Source organism: Centruroides sculpturatus, unplaced genomic scaffold, assembly GCF_000671375.1.
Source record: "Centruroides sculpturatus isolate CEXI.00-Female unplaced genomic scaffold, Cexi_2.0 scaffold107, whole genome shotgun sequence".
Taxonomy (NCBI): domain Eukaryota; kingdom Metazoa; phylum Arthropoda; class Arachnida; order Scorpiones; family Buthidae; genus Centruroides; species Centruroides sculpturatus.
In genome coordinates, this window is record NW_019384422.1 from 294,385 (window position 1) to 310,002 (window position 15,618).

At 31.4% G+C, this 15,618-nt stretch overlaps 1 long non-coding RNA gene across 1 annotated transcript; it reads right to left on the bottom strand.

The window, feature by feature from the left end:
• Positions 1 to 9,393: 9,393 nt before the first annotated feature.
• LOC111619452 lies at positions 9,394 to 15,408 on the bottom strand. Its single transcript, XR_002755755.1, has 2 exons — positions 15,001 to 15,408; positions 9,394 to 11,986 (listed from the first exon to the last, which is right to left on the bottom strand). It is a non-coding gene; the product is annotated as an uncharacterized LOC111619452 (long non-coding RNA).
• Positions 15,409 to 15,618: the final 210 nt, after the last annotated feature.

Genomic DNA, 15,618 nt, shown 5'->3' on the forward strand with positions numbered 1-15,618 from the left:
TTACTATTATTTAGGGTTTGTTTTTGGCTTTGCAAAATGAAAATCCCATGTTGTTCAGTCTATTTCCTTGCTGTTCTGTCACAAACATTTGTTTTATATTTCTTCCATTCTTTATTTAATTGTTTGGAAGACATTTTTCAATTTTTTTCAGCATATTTTTTTCAATACACCATCTTGAGTCTTAATATTTTTTTAAGACGACCACTTCTGACATGATTTTTTTACATCTCTTACGTCTAAACTTTTTCGAGTGTAATTTTCAACTCCTAATGACACACCAACACACATCATTGACTTTTCTTTCTCATAGCAGCTTTATAATTTTTCTCACATAATTATTAAATTGTTTGATTGAGCTTATTGTTTAAGCAAAGACATGTAAAATATCAATGTTTACTTAAAAAATGAAGTAAACACACCTCTTAAAGATAATGGTTTTTTTCTTCCAAATTTGAATATTCTTGAACATGTTTGAGCATTCTAATAACTTTTTTTCAACGAACGCTTTCTGTAAATCTTTTTTTTTTTTGGGGGGAAGGTTTTATTTATTCGTTTAAAATTAACTCAATGAATAAAAAGTATATGTTTGTTTTGAACATTACATTTTTATTTGCTTGTAAAATAAACTCAAACAAATTTATTTTCTTATATCATGTTACAACCCATGGCAAAAAAGTACTGGAATAATCAATGATTAATAAATTATTTCTTTGTGACTTAAATTTTTTTGATTTACTAAACAAATTTTAACAAAAACACTACATTTAATAATCAAATTTATTTCAATGTGTAATGCCTGAAATGATTCGCGTCATCAATATGCTTAATGGTAACACTATTTAAAATCTATATCCAGCATCATCATGAATACTCAATTACCAAAAAAAGTATTTTCCATTTTTCACATTTGAATATAAGCAGATTTGACAAAACAAACATTTCAACCAAAATATTTACTAGACAAACATATGAAAACCTGTTAGTTTTCTTAGGTATTGTATAACAAATGAAAATGTTTGTTTCTATTAAGTATTGTTTAAATTAACATTTTACTGCTGGATTTTCTGGTTTGGTAAATTTTTTAATATATTACAATTCTTTCCAGTTCTCAGTTGTTATTACATGTATAACAAAACATTTCTGCCTCCCTATAATTTATCACTGTATCTTAATAAAAATAATTAATGTTTTTATTAAGTATTTCTTAAATTAAAATTTTACTGCTGGATTTTCTGGTTTTTAGTTTTTTTTAATGTTTTTCATATCCCAAAATCTAATTTCCACATCGGACAGGTTTACAGCTTATGATAAAACTTAATGTAAAAAAATTCTCTCCATTCCAAAGAAATTTTTCCATTTAGCCAGGTTTCCATTTTATTCAGGTTCTATTTTAGATAGGTTTTAATGTATAAATGATTATAGTGTTTATATCATTGAAATATTTTAAAAAGTTTTAATTCATTGACTCATTTCATCCAAGTAAGATACAAATTATTCTAAAAACTCAATAACAATTTAGAAATGAAATTTTCAGATTTAAACTATAAAATGTTCAATTATATTATTTATAATTAAAATACAACGATAAAGTATTTTAAAAAACTGATTAAAAAAACATTTGACAACTAATAAATAGTGAGTTATACTTATTATTATGTTAGGTTTAGTGAGTTATACTCAGTTGACACTGGTGGCTGTGTACTATGCCAGACAAGAGTCAAGGCATAGCAACCAAAAACTAAAATTAAATAAGTGTGTCAGTGTCTGTATTCAGGAATTTCCTAACAATATGGCATGTATTCAATATAGTGGCCTTCTGTAGTGTGATGTATGTATTTCTATTCAATTGTAATGTTCCCAGGCTTTGTAGTGTGTGTGGTATCATACCTGTACAGGAGAGAACGACAGGTACAATAAGCACCCTTTCCATCCTCCACAGATGCCTTATTTCCTGGGTGAGTTCTGTGTACTTGCTAATTTTTTCAGTGCACGTGTTTTGTATATTGTGAGTGTTTGGAATGGCTATGTCTATAATGTATGTGATTTTATTGTGTTTGTCAATGAGTGTGATGTCTGGTCTGTTGTGGTAAATTGTTTTATCTGTGATTATGGCTCTGTCGTAGTACATTTTGTGCGTNTGTTTTTGTAGAAATGGTAAAATGTGTAAAAAATTTGGCAGGGAATAAAGAGCATATGATGCATGTATAAGTTATGTACAAGAAAGGCTTAGATGATTAGCTAAAATCTTTGTGCATAACAATTAAAATCATCTCGTTTTGTCAAACGGTCCATTTGCTGCCGGCAGGGAGCAACGACATCAATATTAATAAATAAGTGTCTATTTTAATTGGAAAAGCTACTAATATAAGGGCTTTATTAGCAAAATTACAAAGATGAGAATTTTAAATCTCTTCATTGAAGATGAAATTGAAAATGTTCTATACAATATCTGATTAACAAAACCTGTAAAACTTCATTAAATTATATGTATAACTGAAATTTGATTCAAAATAACAAGTGACAAAATATTTGATCCTTAAAATGTGCTTTAGGATTTTAGTTGTGGAAATGACAATTTTTCATTTATCATCCCTTCGTTAAAATTGCACTATACAGTCAACTCTTAATTATTGACAAGTGCATTGTCGAAAGTCGAAATAACTAATTTTTACAAACAATATTCATAAAATGGTCTACAGTGCCATTTTGAAACTGCTATAAGTTTGTAATTTTAATATTCAATAATTAATTTTTCAGACCTCTCTTCATTTATTTCAATACACGAGTTTTTTCAATGCTGCTAGTAATTCATCAGATCTTACTCTCTACAATATCTTTGATAATCAAGAGTTGACTGCACTTCACATCTCAGGATGTCCTGCGTGAATATGGCAAACAGCAATGAATTGGTATCATTTTTGATACTTTGACATTTACAATATGTACAAGTAATGTTTATAATATAATACAAAGAACATTGTATAAATTAATTCATCTTAAACTCCAATTTATGTATTTTTTGATACATATCCAATTAATTACATTCATCATCATACCAATTCCATATATATACATAGCATTGATCCCTTCTATTGCTCGATTTGAACATTGAGATATCATGCAAAACATCAATAGGAACTGCTATGCAGTCACAGAAATGTCTGCATAAAAAAATCACAGTAAGATATCCTTATTTATGGGATTGATACACTCTTGTGATATGTCACTGCAATGAGCAAAATTCCCAATATTGCTAATAAATTAAATAATGGAAATTATCACATTTGCTGACTGTCCAAAGTTTGTATTTTGCCCTTATTAACATATAGAAAGAAAAATCATAACTTGATTTATTCTTGGACGTTAGTCTAATGTGATAGGTTAGAGCAGTAAATATTGCCAAGAAATGAAAGTATATATAGATATATATCATCATATGCAATATTTCTTATCATTTTTGAAAAAAGACCCTTCATAATATCAGCCCCCTACCGGCTGAATCCTTAAATATAAATGGTGACAGTTTCTTTTCACAGGCCAAATACAATAAGAGTGCTCAGATAAGGCATGCACAGGCTTTCTAGCAGTACTGGCCCTATTTTCTTGAGTAATTTACTTTGCATCTAAATTTCTAATTCTCTTCCATATGTTTAAGCTTTAAACAAAAAGAAAACATAACACAAAAAAAAATAAACAAACAAGATCTTAGTATCATTAATAGAAATTGAAGAACTACATTCATAAATATCTAAAACTGTCTAAACAGTTAGGCATAGGATGGATTGACTGCACAATGTTTAAGAATGGTAATTTTCATTTGTTATGATTGCACATTTCTCCTCTATATTAGAGTGATGGGAGGCAACAGACCCTGGAAGTGTCTCTGCATTATCACTCCTTTTCTATGTAGCACCGCACCGACATTGTCGGAATAAAGAAATAAAATGGAATGAAATGGTAAGGAAAGGGAGTGCTCACATTTTCTGACATCATTTTTATCACAGAAAACTTTCATCATTACCAAGCAGCAAGCTAGGATTGAAAGTTAATTATTAGCAAGGAGAGGAAGGCAAAGGGCATTTTTGTTCTATCTCCCTGAGTAGAAAAAAAGCATGATTTATGAATAAACATTTTGTGAACTCCAGGATCCATGGAATTTTTTCAATTCCACCATATTATAGTGGGATGATAATGCATGCTTGCTTTCTTTTGGGAAGCACTTCATGTTTTGATAGCATGCAGCAAAACCCAAGATGAACTCAGATGTATGTCTATTGGGATCTAGGATGGGTAGGAAGACTTCAGTCTTCTCAGAAATGAGTCTTGATCTGGACTGGACGTCCTGTACAAAAATAGAATCCAATATCTTAGAAATAAGACTGATTCCTACACATCTGAAGTACGCTCTTCACCCTCACTAGATGGTGTGCTGACGTCGGTTTCAAGAACTGAAGAAAGAGCAGATATCGGTGGGGCGTCACTGATACTTGTTTCTTGTTTAGGTTCTCCAGATTGATCAGTTTCTGGTCGAACTACTCTAGTTCCCTTTAATCTAAATTTCTAGAAAAATTAAATATTTTGATATTTAATTCAATAAATTGTTTAAAATAGAATACTATTAACAAATATAATGGAATCTGGTTAGAGTTATTTTGAATTAAACTGATTCTCCAATTTCAGTTTATAAATATCAAATTAGATATAAAATATTTTTAGTCTATTGCTTTAAAATGTTTAAATAGAAAGATAAATCAATAAGTACATTGATTTCCATATCTTTGTGCTCAATGGTTTTAGAAAGATTTTTCATCTACAGAAAAAAAAAATGTGAATGAGAAAAATATTAAGAGCACAAGAAGAAAAACTAGTACAGATAATTCTAGCAAGAACTTGAAGACATCCTGTTAGAAGGTAAATACAGTTAAAAAATGAAATTTATAAAATAAAATGCAATCATTAAATTCTGATTCCAGCAACACTTAAAGAATGGTAAGTGATAAATTAACTGTTAAATGAAAATTAGACTGATTTTCTTTATATAGGTTAGTTTATTAAAAATGGACAACAGTAATCTAGTAATGTTTGAAAGTTCATAAAGAAAAAGAAAGATTTGGTAGAAATTGAATGATGATTACTTTGTGTAATAGTAAGATGAACAAGTAAATCTTTAACTATTCCTTATATTTGAGACTTCTAAGTTATCATCAAAGATGATCTGAACACCATTAAAAGGTTGTACATTTATACACCAATATAGCTACAGAAGGAATGAAGGGCAATCTGCTCCAGGTGGTATAATTTTGGGGATGGCACTTTTGGTCTACTGCAGTGAAAGTTGGGATAGTAGAAGGATACAAGATGCTAGAGACAGACAATTTTATTTTTCCACAAAAACACTTTACTGTCAGATATTTCCAACAATTGTAAGGACTGTATTCCCTTGACAGTCACACCTATTTAGATGCTTAATTAAAAACATTTATACTAATGCTCTTATTTCTTAAAAAGGGAAAAAACTTGTAAAGTTCTGTAAATACATTATGCAGGATGTTAGAAATAAAGTGAACCAGTCCCTTAACTTGGGAATGATTAAAAGTAGGAGGATCAAACTAATTATAGCCAAACAAGGTGCAAGTAGGCCCTACGAAAAGGGTGCAGCCAGGGCACTGCCCCAGAGCCCATGAGCGTTAGGAGGACCATCAGAGAGGAAAAATTTAAAAATTGTCTGTTTACTGATTATTTTTCCAAGTAATGAAATAACTTTGGCTGTGAGCTAATATTTATACCAGATTATTTTTCTACTTCAATATCATTGTTATTTGTATAAGTAGGGTCTCTGAAAAGGGTGCCCAAAGTGGTCTTTGCACTGGCAGCACTCCATTCTCTTGCAGCCTTGCATGCAACTATACATGTTCAAAAGTTGTTGAGTGTATTTGTTGAAGACTCTGTTCATACTTTCATATATTTTCCCTTTATATTATGAGATCCTCACCAAAGCCCAATTATTTATTGTGACATTGTCACAATGCTGGGCTGCAATTTTTAATCATATTTTTAATTTATTTAAAATACATGCTCTCTATGCCAAATTAGTAGTGGCTTTTCCTTTAATAATACAATTGTACCAATCATCTATTAACTGCTTTTAGGGGAAAGTTTCAAACTGAAATAATGTGACTTCTGGTTTGCATTGGAAGTTCATATACGAGTATAGACCTCCCACCCTAAGGTTTCCACATCTGGTCTCAGATTTCATCTATCTAACATCATTCTTGAGATGAAGGAAGGATGGATGACAGTGGAAATTTATAGGTCTACAATTTTTTCAAATTGCAGCCCAGTAAACATTTATTCTGGGGTAATTTTTGATAACTTTTACTCAACAACTATGCAAGTTATCATCATCATTAATTAACCCTGGGCTCATTGCCCATTGGTGTCTGATGCCTTTTCCACTATTTTCTTCCATTTCTCTCTATCCATTGCCAATTTTTTCAATTCCTGTACATTCACTCTACACCACTTCTTCACGTCATCAATCCATTCTCTATATGGACTGCAGTGGCATGATGTGACATTTGATAATAGGGAAGCTATGTTTCTGTAAGAAGCCAACTTCCAGGGGCAATCAGTTAATTGTGCATCAGTGATGGTCTAGGGTCCATTTGTATTCATTTGTTCGATAAGCCAGTAAAAACTGTAGACTTCTCTATATTCCAAATTGCTATCCACAATATAAGGGCTAAAATTAAAAATAAATTATAAAAACTTACTTCATGAAATAAAATGTGCAGTGGATATACATACCTGGTACAGAATATTCTTCAATTGTATGAATATACTTTTAAAGAAAATTATAATTAAATATAACTTTGTAAAGAAACGTATATAAAAATAACATAAAATATTCTTTAGTTTTTAAATCTTAAAACAATCCACTTAATCAAATAGCTCATTACAAGTAGCTAATGGATGGAATCAGAGATGGTCCAGGTAGGTGTGCAGTGTTTGCATGCCAAATCCTGAGGGTACCAATACTGGTCAATGTCAAATGCCTCTTGTCGCATCACTAGTGTAACTCAAAGGTCCCGTGTTCACCGTAAAAACCTGGTTACTGTTTTAAAAGAATACTGGGAAGCTGGTCGTCGTGTTTTTTTGCGAGATGACATATTATATGTAGATGACAAAAGATTCACGTATTCTATCTCGGGCCATTGCTTAATAGAGGTGCCTGTTTCTTTTTATTTTGAATCCCCCCCTGCAGGAGAGTAGGTTTGGAGAGACTTTCAACTTCATCATGCCCAGACCAGTTTGATTCGAGTAGTTATTCGGAATCATTGTTTTTTTGGAATTGTTATGGGTTTAGCACCAAGTGTTCTCTGTTGGATTATATGATTAAACGACCAGGTTTAATTTGTTTAGCCCTTGTTGAAACCTGGATGGTTTGTGGATGGAGATTTTCTTGCTAACTTTCTTCCAGTAAACTGGAAGTATTTTATGATTCCAGCAGAAAAGCCATTGGGGCTGGGTAGACCCCATGGTGGTATTTTGTTCTTTTTTGATGAAGTTAGAGGGCACTTTAAGTTATTGGAAACTTACCCTGATTTGATGGTGATTGGTTTATCACTTTTCTCAGTTCTCGAACCTAGAAATATTCTGGTGCTGGTGGTATATGCTAGCTCACTGAGACAGCAGGGTTTACGTTTAGAATTGTTTTCTTCTATTTTGAACTCTTGGTCTTCGTACTACCATGGAATTGTGATAATGGGCGATTTTAACATCCATATTGGTGAAGGAATTGATTCGCATTTGAATGTAGCTTCTCCCAACATTTTTTATGTCAGACGGTCAAAAGATTTAAAGGTCAACATGGCCAGGAGACAGTTTCTACGTTGGTTGATTGAACATGATTTTATTCTCCTTAATGGTCGTACTAAGGGAGATTTCCACTTTTTTGTCAAAAGTGGGTAGCTCGGTTATAGACTATTGTCATTTCTCAGAATCTGGTTCATAAGATTGAATCCCTTTGTGTTGGGTCTCTCTCATCTTCAGACCATTTTCCAGTGGAATTACAGTTGGTGACCAGATACAGATACAGATTTTTTTTTTTTTTTTATTGATAATATACCAAAGGTACATTCCCGGTACCGTTTACACACAACCGGGTGAGTCGTGACAATGAATACAGATTACAAGGAAAATTGGTAAGAGGACAAATACCATAAATACAAACTGTTGGAGATGAGTAACTAAGTCAAACTAATAGATGCCATAAGTACAAGTTTCAGAATTGAGATAAGTAAAATGTATACAAAATAATTAAATGCAAAATACNAAATAAATGTTATATGAAATTTTGCCTAAATTTGCTCTAAGACAAATTTGATATCAAACAAATAAACTTCAAAAAAAGTCTGCAGGGCACTTTTGACTTCAGGAATTTATAAATGGTTGCATTATAGTTACAATTAGTAAAAATAAAAAAATTCCACTTACTGCCATTACTATTATTTCCTTAAAACAGTAATAAAAAATGCAATAAAGTCAGTAAATATATGAATATCATCACATTCAAAAAAAGTATTGTACAATAATACAGTTGTCCCTTGATAATCCGACAGGTATGGGACCAAAGGTGTGTCAGATTACCAAAAGTTTCCAGATTACCGAAAATAATTACATATTTCGCATTGTTTTGCTAGCAGTAGCCTACAATATTCTCTACTCCAACTGTTCGAACAGAACTGCTCACATAAAACACACGAAATGTGTCGCCGAGTAAGAATTGGATGGGGAGATTCACATCGCGACATGCTTCTGTGCAAGCAGACACGTAACGGGGACGNGAACTGCTCACATAAAACACACGAAATGTGTCGCCGAGTAAGAATTGGATGGGGAGATTCACATCGTGACATGCTTCTGTTCAAGCAGACACGTAATGGGGACGGGTACCTTGACGGGAGGTGCGTCGGACTACTGAGCATGTCGGATTAAAAAACGTCGGACTATAGAGGGACAACTGTATCTTTTAATAATTTTTGTTGAGAGTTTTCTAGTCATTTGCTTAATTATTTTATTTGTTGTTATATTTATAATATCTGGTTTTTAATGATATTGCGTAAGGAAGGATCTTTACAAATTTTCATTTTTACAAACTATATTTGCATTTTATTTATTTATTATACTGTTAGATGAGATTTAATTCATTGTATGAAAAAGCCAGTTTGTTGATTGCATTCCACATGTTGGGTTCAAATTTATATTAATTTTAAATGATATTCAATTTATATTAGTACAATTTTAGGCAAATTTAAACATACATTTTTGTTGTTTAAAAGGATTAAAAACTAACTAAGTGATTAATATCAATTAAAAAACAACCACATCAAAAACATTGCATAGATGTATTTATTGTATTAATATTTAGTTGGGTATATATGATAACTTTAATCATGCAGCTGTAACTATTAATATAAGGGACAAAGTTTTTTACTTTGTCATAACTGAGGAAAAAAGAAAGTAATGAAATAAAAATTTATGCGAATTAATACAAATCAATTATGTTTTTGTAGAAATGGTAAAATGTGTAAAAAATTTGGCAGGGAATAAAGAGCATATGATGCATGTATAAGTTATGTACAAGAAAGGCTTAGATGATTAGCTAAAATCTTTGTGCATAACAATTAAAATCATCTCGTTTTGTCAAACGGTCCATTTGCTGCCGGCAGGGAGCAACGACATCAATATTAATAAATAAGTGTCTATTTTAATTGGAAAAGCTACTAATATAAGGGCTTTATTAGCAAAATTACAAAGATGAGAATTTTAAATCTCTTCATTGAAGATGAAATTGAAAATGTTCTATACAATATCTGATTAACAAAACCTGTAAAACTTCATTAAATTATATGTATAACTGAAATTTGATTCAAAATAACAAGTGACAAAATATTTGATCCTTAAAATGTGCTTTAGGATTTTAGTTGTGGAAATGACAATTTTTCATTTATCATCCCTTCGTTAAAATTGCACTATACAGTCAACTCTTAATTATTGACAAGTGCATTGTCGAAAGTCGAAATAACTAATTTTTACAAACAATATTCATAAAATGGTCTACAGTGCCATTTTGAAACTGCTATAAGTTTGTAATTTTAATATTCAATAATTAATTTTTCAGACCTCTCTTCATTTATTTCAATACACGAGTTTTTTCAATGCTGCTAGTAATTCATCAGATCTTACTCTCTACAATATCTTTGATAATCAAGAGTTGACTGCACTTCACATCTCAGGATGTCCTGCGTGAATATGGCAAACAGCAATGAATTGGTATCATTTTTGATACTTTGACATTTACAATATGTACAAGTAATGTTTATAATATAATACAAAGAACATTGTATAAATTAATTCATCTTAAACTCCAATTTATGTATTTTTTGATACATATCCAATTAATTACATTCATCATCATACCAATTCCATATATATACATAGCATTGATCCCTTCTATTGCTCGATTTGAACATTGAGATATCATGCAAAACATCAATAGGAACTGCTATGCAGTCACAGAAATGTCTGCATAAAAAAATCACAGTAAGATATCCTTATTTATGGGATTGATACACTCTTGTGATATGTCACTGCAATGAGCAAAATTCCCAATATTGCTAATAAATTAAATAATGGAAATTATCACATTTGCTGACTGTCCAAAGTTTGTATTTTGCCCTTATTAACATATAGAAAGAAAAATCATAACTTGATTTATTCTTGGACGTTAGTCTAATGTGATAGGTTAGAGCAGTAAATATTGCCAAGAAATGAAAGTATATATAGATATATATCATCATATGCAATATTTCTTATCATTTTTGAAAAAAGACCCTTCATAATATCAGCCCCCTACCGGCTGAATCCTTAAATATAAATGGTGACAGTTTCTTTTCACAGGCCAAATACAATAAGAGTGCTCAGATAAGGCATGCACAGGCTTTCTAGCAGTACTGGCCCTATTTTCTTGAGTAATTTACTTTGCATCTAAATTTCTAATTCTCTTCCATATGTTTAAGCTTTAAACAAAAAGAAAACATAACACAAAAAAAAATAAACAAACAAGATCTTAGTATCATTAATAGAAATTGAAGAACTACATTCATAAATATCTAAAACTGTCTAAACAGTTAGGCATAGGATGGATTGACTGCACAATGTTTAAGAATGGTAATTTTCATTTGTTATGATTGCACATTTCTCCTCTATATTAGAGTGATGGGAGGCAACAGACCCTGGAAGTGTCTCTGCATTATCACTCCTTTTCTATGTAGCACCGCACCGACATTGTCGGAATAAAGAAATAAAATGGAATGAAATGGTAAGGAAAGGGAGTGCTCACATTTTCTGACATCATTTTTATCACAGAAAACTTTCATCATTACCAAGCAGCAAGCTAGGATTGAAAGTTAATTATTAGCAAGGAGAGGAAGGCAAAGGGCATTTTTGTTCTATCTCCCTGAGTAGAAAAAAAGCATGATTTATGAATAAACATTTTGTGAACTCCAGGATCCATGGAATTTTTTCAATTCCACCATATTATAGTGGGATGATAATGCATGCTTGCTTTCTTTTGGGAAGCACTTCATGTTTTGATAGCATGCAGCAAAACCCAAGATGAACTCAGATGTATGTCTATTGGGATCTAGGATGGGTAGGAAGACTTCAGTCTTCTCAGAAATGAGTCTTGATCTGGACTGGACGTCCTGTACAAAAATAGAATCCAATATCTTAGAAATAAGACTGATTCCTACACATCTGAAGTACGCTCTTCACCCTCACTAGATGGTGTGCTGACGTCGGTTTCAAGAACTGAAGAAAGAGCAGATATCGGTGGGGCGTCACTGATACTTGTTTCTTGTTTAGGTTCTCCAGATTGATCAGTTTCTGGTCGAACTACTCTAGTTCCCTTTAATCTAAATTTCTAGAAAAATTAAATATTTTGATATTTAATTCAATAAATTGTTTAAAATAGAATACTATTAACAAATATAATGGAATCTGGTTAGAGTTATTTTGAATTAAACTGATTCTCCAATTTCAGTTTATAAATATCAAATTAGATATAAAATATTTTTAGTCTATTGCTTTAAAATGTTTAAATAGAAAGATAAATCAATAAGTACATTGATTTCCATATCTTTGTGCTCAATGGTTTTAGAAAGATTTTTCATCTACAGAAAAAAAAAATGTGAATGAGAAAAATATTAAGAGCACAAGAAGAAAAACTAGTACAGATAATTCTAGCAAGAACTTGAAGACATCCTGTTAGAAGGTAAATACAGTTAAAAAATGAAATTTATAAAATAAAATGCAATCATTAAATTCTGATTCCAGCAACACTTAAAGAATGGTAAGTGATAAATTAACTGTTAAATGAAAATTAGACTGATTTTCTTTATATAGGTTAGTTTATTAAAAATGGACAACAGTAATCTAGTAATGTTTGAAAGTTCATAAAGAAAAAGAAAGATTTGGTAGAAATTGAATGATGATTACTTTGTGTAATAGTAAGATGAACAAGTAAATCTTTAACTATTCCTTATATTTGAGACTTCTAAGTTATCATCAAAGATGATCTGAACACCATTAAAAGGTTGTACATTTATACACCAATATAGCTACAGAAGGAATGAAGGGCAATCTGCTCCAGGTGGTATAATTTTGGGGATGGCACTTTTGGTCTACTGCAGTGAAAGTTGGGATAGTAGAAGGATACAAGATGCTAGAGACAGACAATTTTATTTTTCCACAAAAACACTTTACTGTCAGATATTTCCAACAATTGTAAGGACTGTATTCCCTTGACAGTCACACCTATTTAGATGCTTAATTAAAAACATTTATACTAATGCTCTTATTTCTTAAAAAGGGAAAAAACTTGTAAAGTTCTGTAAATACATTATGCAGGATGTTAGAAATAAAGTGAACCAGTCCCTTAACTTGGGAATGATTAAAAGTAGGAGGATCAAACTAATTATAGCCAAACAAGGTGCAAGTAGGCCCTACGAAAAGGGTGCAGCCAGGGCACTGCCCCAGAGCCCATGAGCGTTAGGAGGACCATCAGAGAGGAAAAATTTAAAAATTGTCTGTTTACTGATTATTTTTCCAAGTAATGAAATAACTTTGGCTGTGAGCTAATATTTATACCAGATTATTTTTCTACTTCAATATCATTGTTATTTGTATAAGTAGGGTCTCTGAAAAGGGTGCCCAAAGTGGTCTTTGCACTGGCAGCACTCCATTCTCTTGCAGCCTTGCATGCAACTATACATGTTCAAAAGTTGTTGAGTGTATTTGTTGAAGACTCTGTTCATACTTTCATATATTTTCCCTTTATATTATGAGATCCTCACCAAAGCCCAATTATTTATTGTGACATTGTCACAATGCTGGGCTGCAATTTTTAATCATATTTTTAATTTATTTAAAATACATGCTCTCTATGCCAAATTAGTAGTGGCTTTTCCTTTAATAATACAATTGTACCAATCATCTATTAACTGCTTTTAGGGGAAAGTTTCAAACTGAAATAATGTGACTTCTGGTTTGCATTGGAAGTTCATATACGAGTATAGACCTCCCACCCTAAGGTTTCCACATCTGGTCTCAGATTTCATCTATCTAACATCATTCTTGAGATGAAGGAAGGATGGATGACAGTGGAAATTTATAGGTCTACAATTTTTTCAAATTGCAGCCCAGTAAACATTTATTCTGGGGTAATTTTTGATAACTTTTACTCAACAACTATGCAAGTTATCATCATCATTAATTAACCCTGGGCTCATTGCCCATTGGTGTCTGATGCCTTTTCCACTATTTTCTTCCATTTCTCTCTATCCATTGCCAATTTTTTCAATTCCTGTACATTCACTCTACACCACTTCTTCACGTCATCAATCCATTCTCTATATGGACTGCAGTGGCATGATGTGACATTTGATAATAGGGAAGCTATGTTTCTGTAAGAAGCCAACTTCCAGGGGCAATCAGTTAATTGTGCATCAGTGATGGTCTAGGGTCCATTTGTATTCATTTGTTCGATAAGCCAGTAAAAACTGTAGACTTCTCTATATTCCAAATTGCTATCCACAATATAAGGGCTAAAATTAAAAATAAATTATAAAAACTTACTTCATGAAATAAAATGTGCAGTGGATATACATACCTGGTACAGAATATTCTTCAATTGTATGAATATACTTTTAAAGAAAATTATAATTAAATATAACTTTGTAAAGAAACGTATATAAAAATAACATAAAATCTTCTTTACNTATATCTTAAAAATAATTAATTATATCCTGGAATCCCGGGAAACAGATCACTTTTTTCTCGAAATCCCAGAATGGGAAATGAGAAACCCTAAATGACACAAAGCGATCTTGCACCACTAACTTCTGAATCAGTAGTCCTCGATTGTCATTGATTAGTCAAGCTGTCGACTTTCTTTAATACAGAAAGTATAGAGAGTTGACCATTTGTGGCTGGCTCTTGCAATTAAGAGTTTGACATTCTATTCATGAACCAATTTATTTGAAAAGTGAGTCGTTTGAAAGCTGAGGTTTGACTGTACAATTGGACCAAGGACATTGTTCTATTAAAGCTGATCTTCATTGATGATGACTAATAGTATTTTATACAAGAAAATTTGCAAGTTTTACATTCAATATATTTCAATTACTGTAATCAAATAATGTTATTAATGGCTTAAATAATAATATTTTCAATTGTGTTATAAATAATATGTTGATTTATACATATTCAAATGTAAATTTGCCTTATTAATATTTTGAAATTAATTTTTCAACAATTATCCACATTTTATTTTTAAACCAAGTTTAATTAATTTATATTGTTTTTCATTGATTTAAGTTTTAAAAATAAAATAACAAGATTTAAAAAGTAGATTATAATTATATTAATTGTACTTACATGTGACAAATCAGTAGGTTGTGATAAACTCCTGGGTGGTTCAATATAACATTTATCTCCGGCTGGAGTTGGAGGCACAGTTTTAGAATGATGATCAGTTTGAGGAGGAGGTTCTTGTTTGTTTGTTACCTCATGCTCTTCCCCAACAGATTTACTGAAACATAAGAAATATGCTATTTTATTTATTTTATAATACATCAACATACATTAAAACCTCAATTAAACAGACAAAATTTCTAGCCCTTATGTTGTATGTAAAAATTAACATCTTGTTAATTTTACTTAAAATGCTTTTTTATATGAACAGCAGACAAACGTCAAGCTGTTCACACAGGCAGTTTGCGTGAGAAGAACCTGGCTATTATACGTGACAATAAAACTGACATAACTACGTGGTTAGTCACGAACACCAACAAACAAAATGGAAGTTTTGGTTAGAAATAAATACTTTTTCTTGCCATATATCTAATAATAGACAGATGTCATCATCTCTCCAGATGACTTTTTTTATTTCTCTGTTGATAGCCCGACATGTGTTTTGCAGCCATCTTGTATTTTCTCGCGTGCATGGGATTGTGGGATCTCTCTTATGACTGGATCTAGTTTCAAGAACTCTCT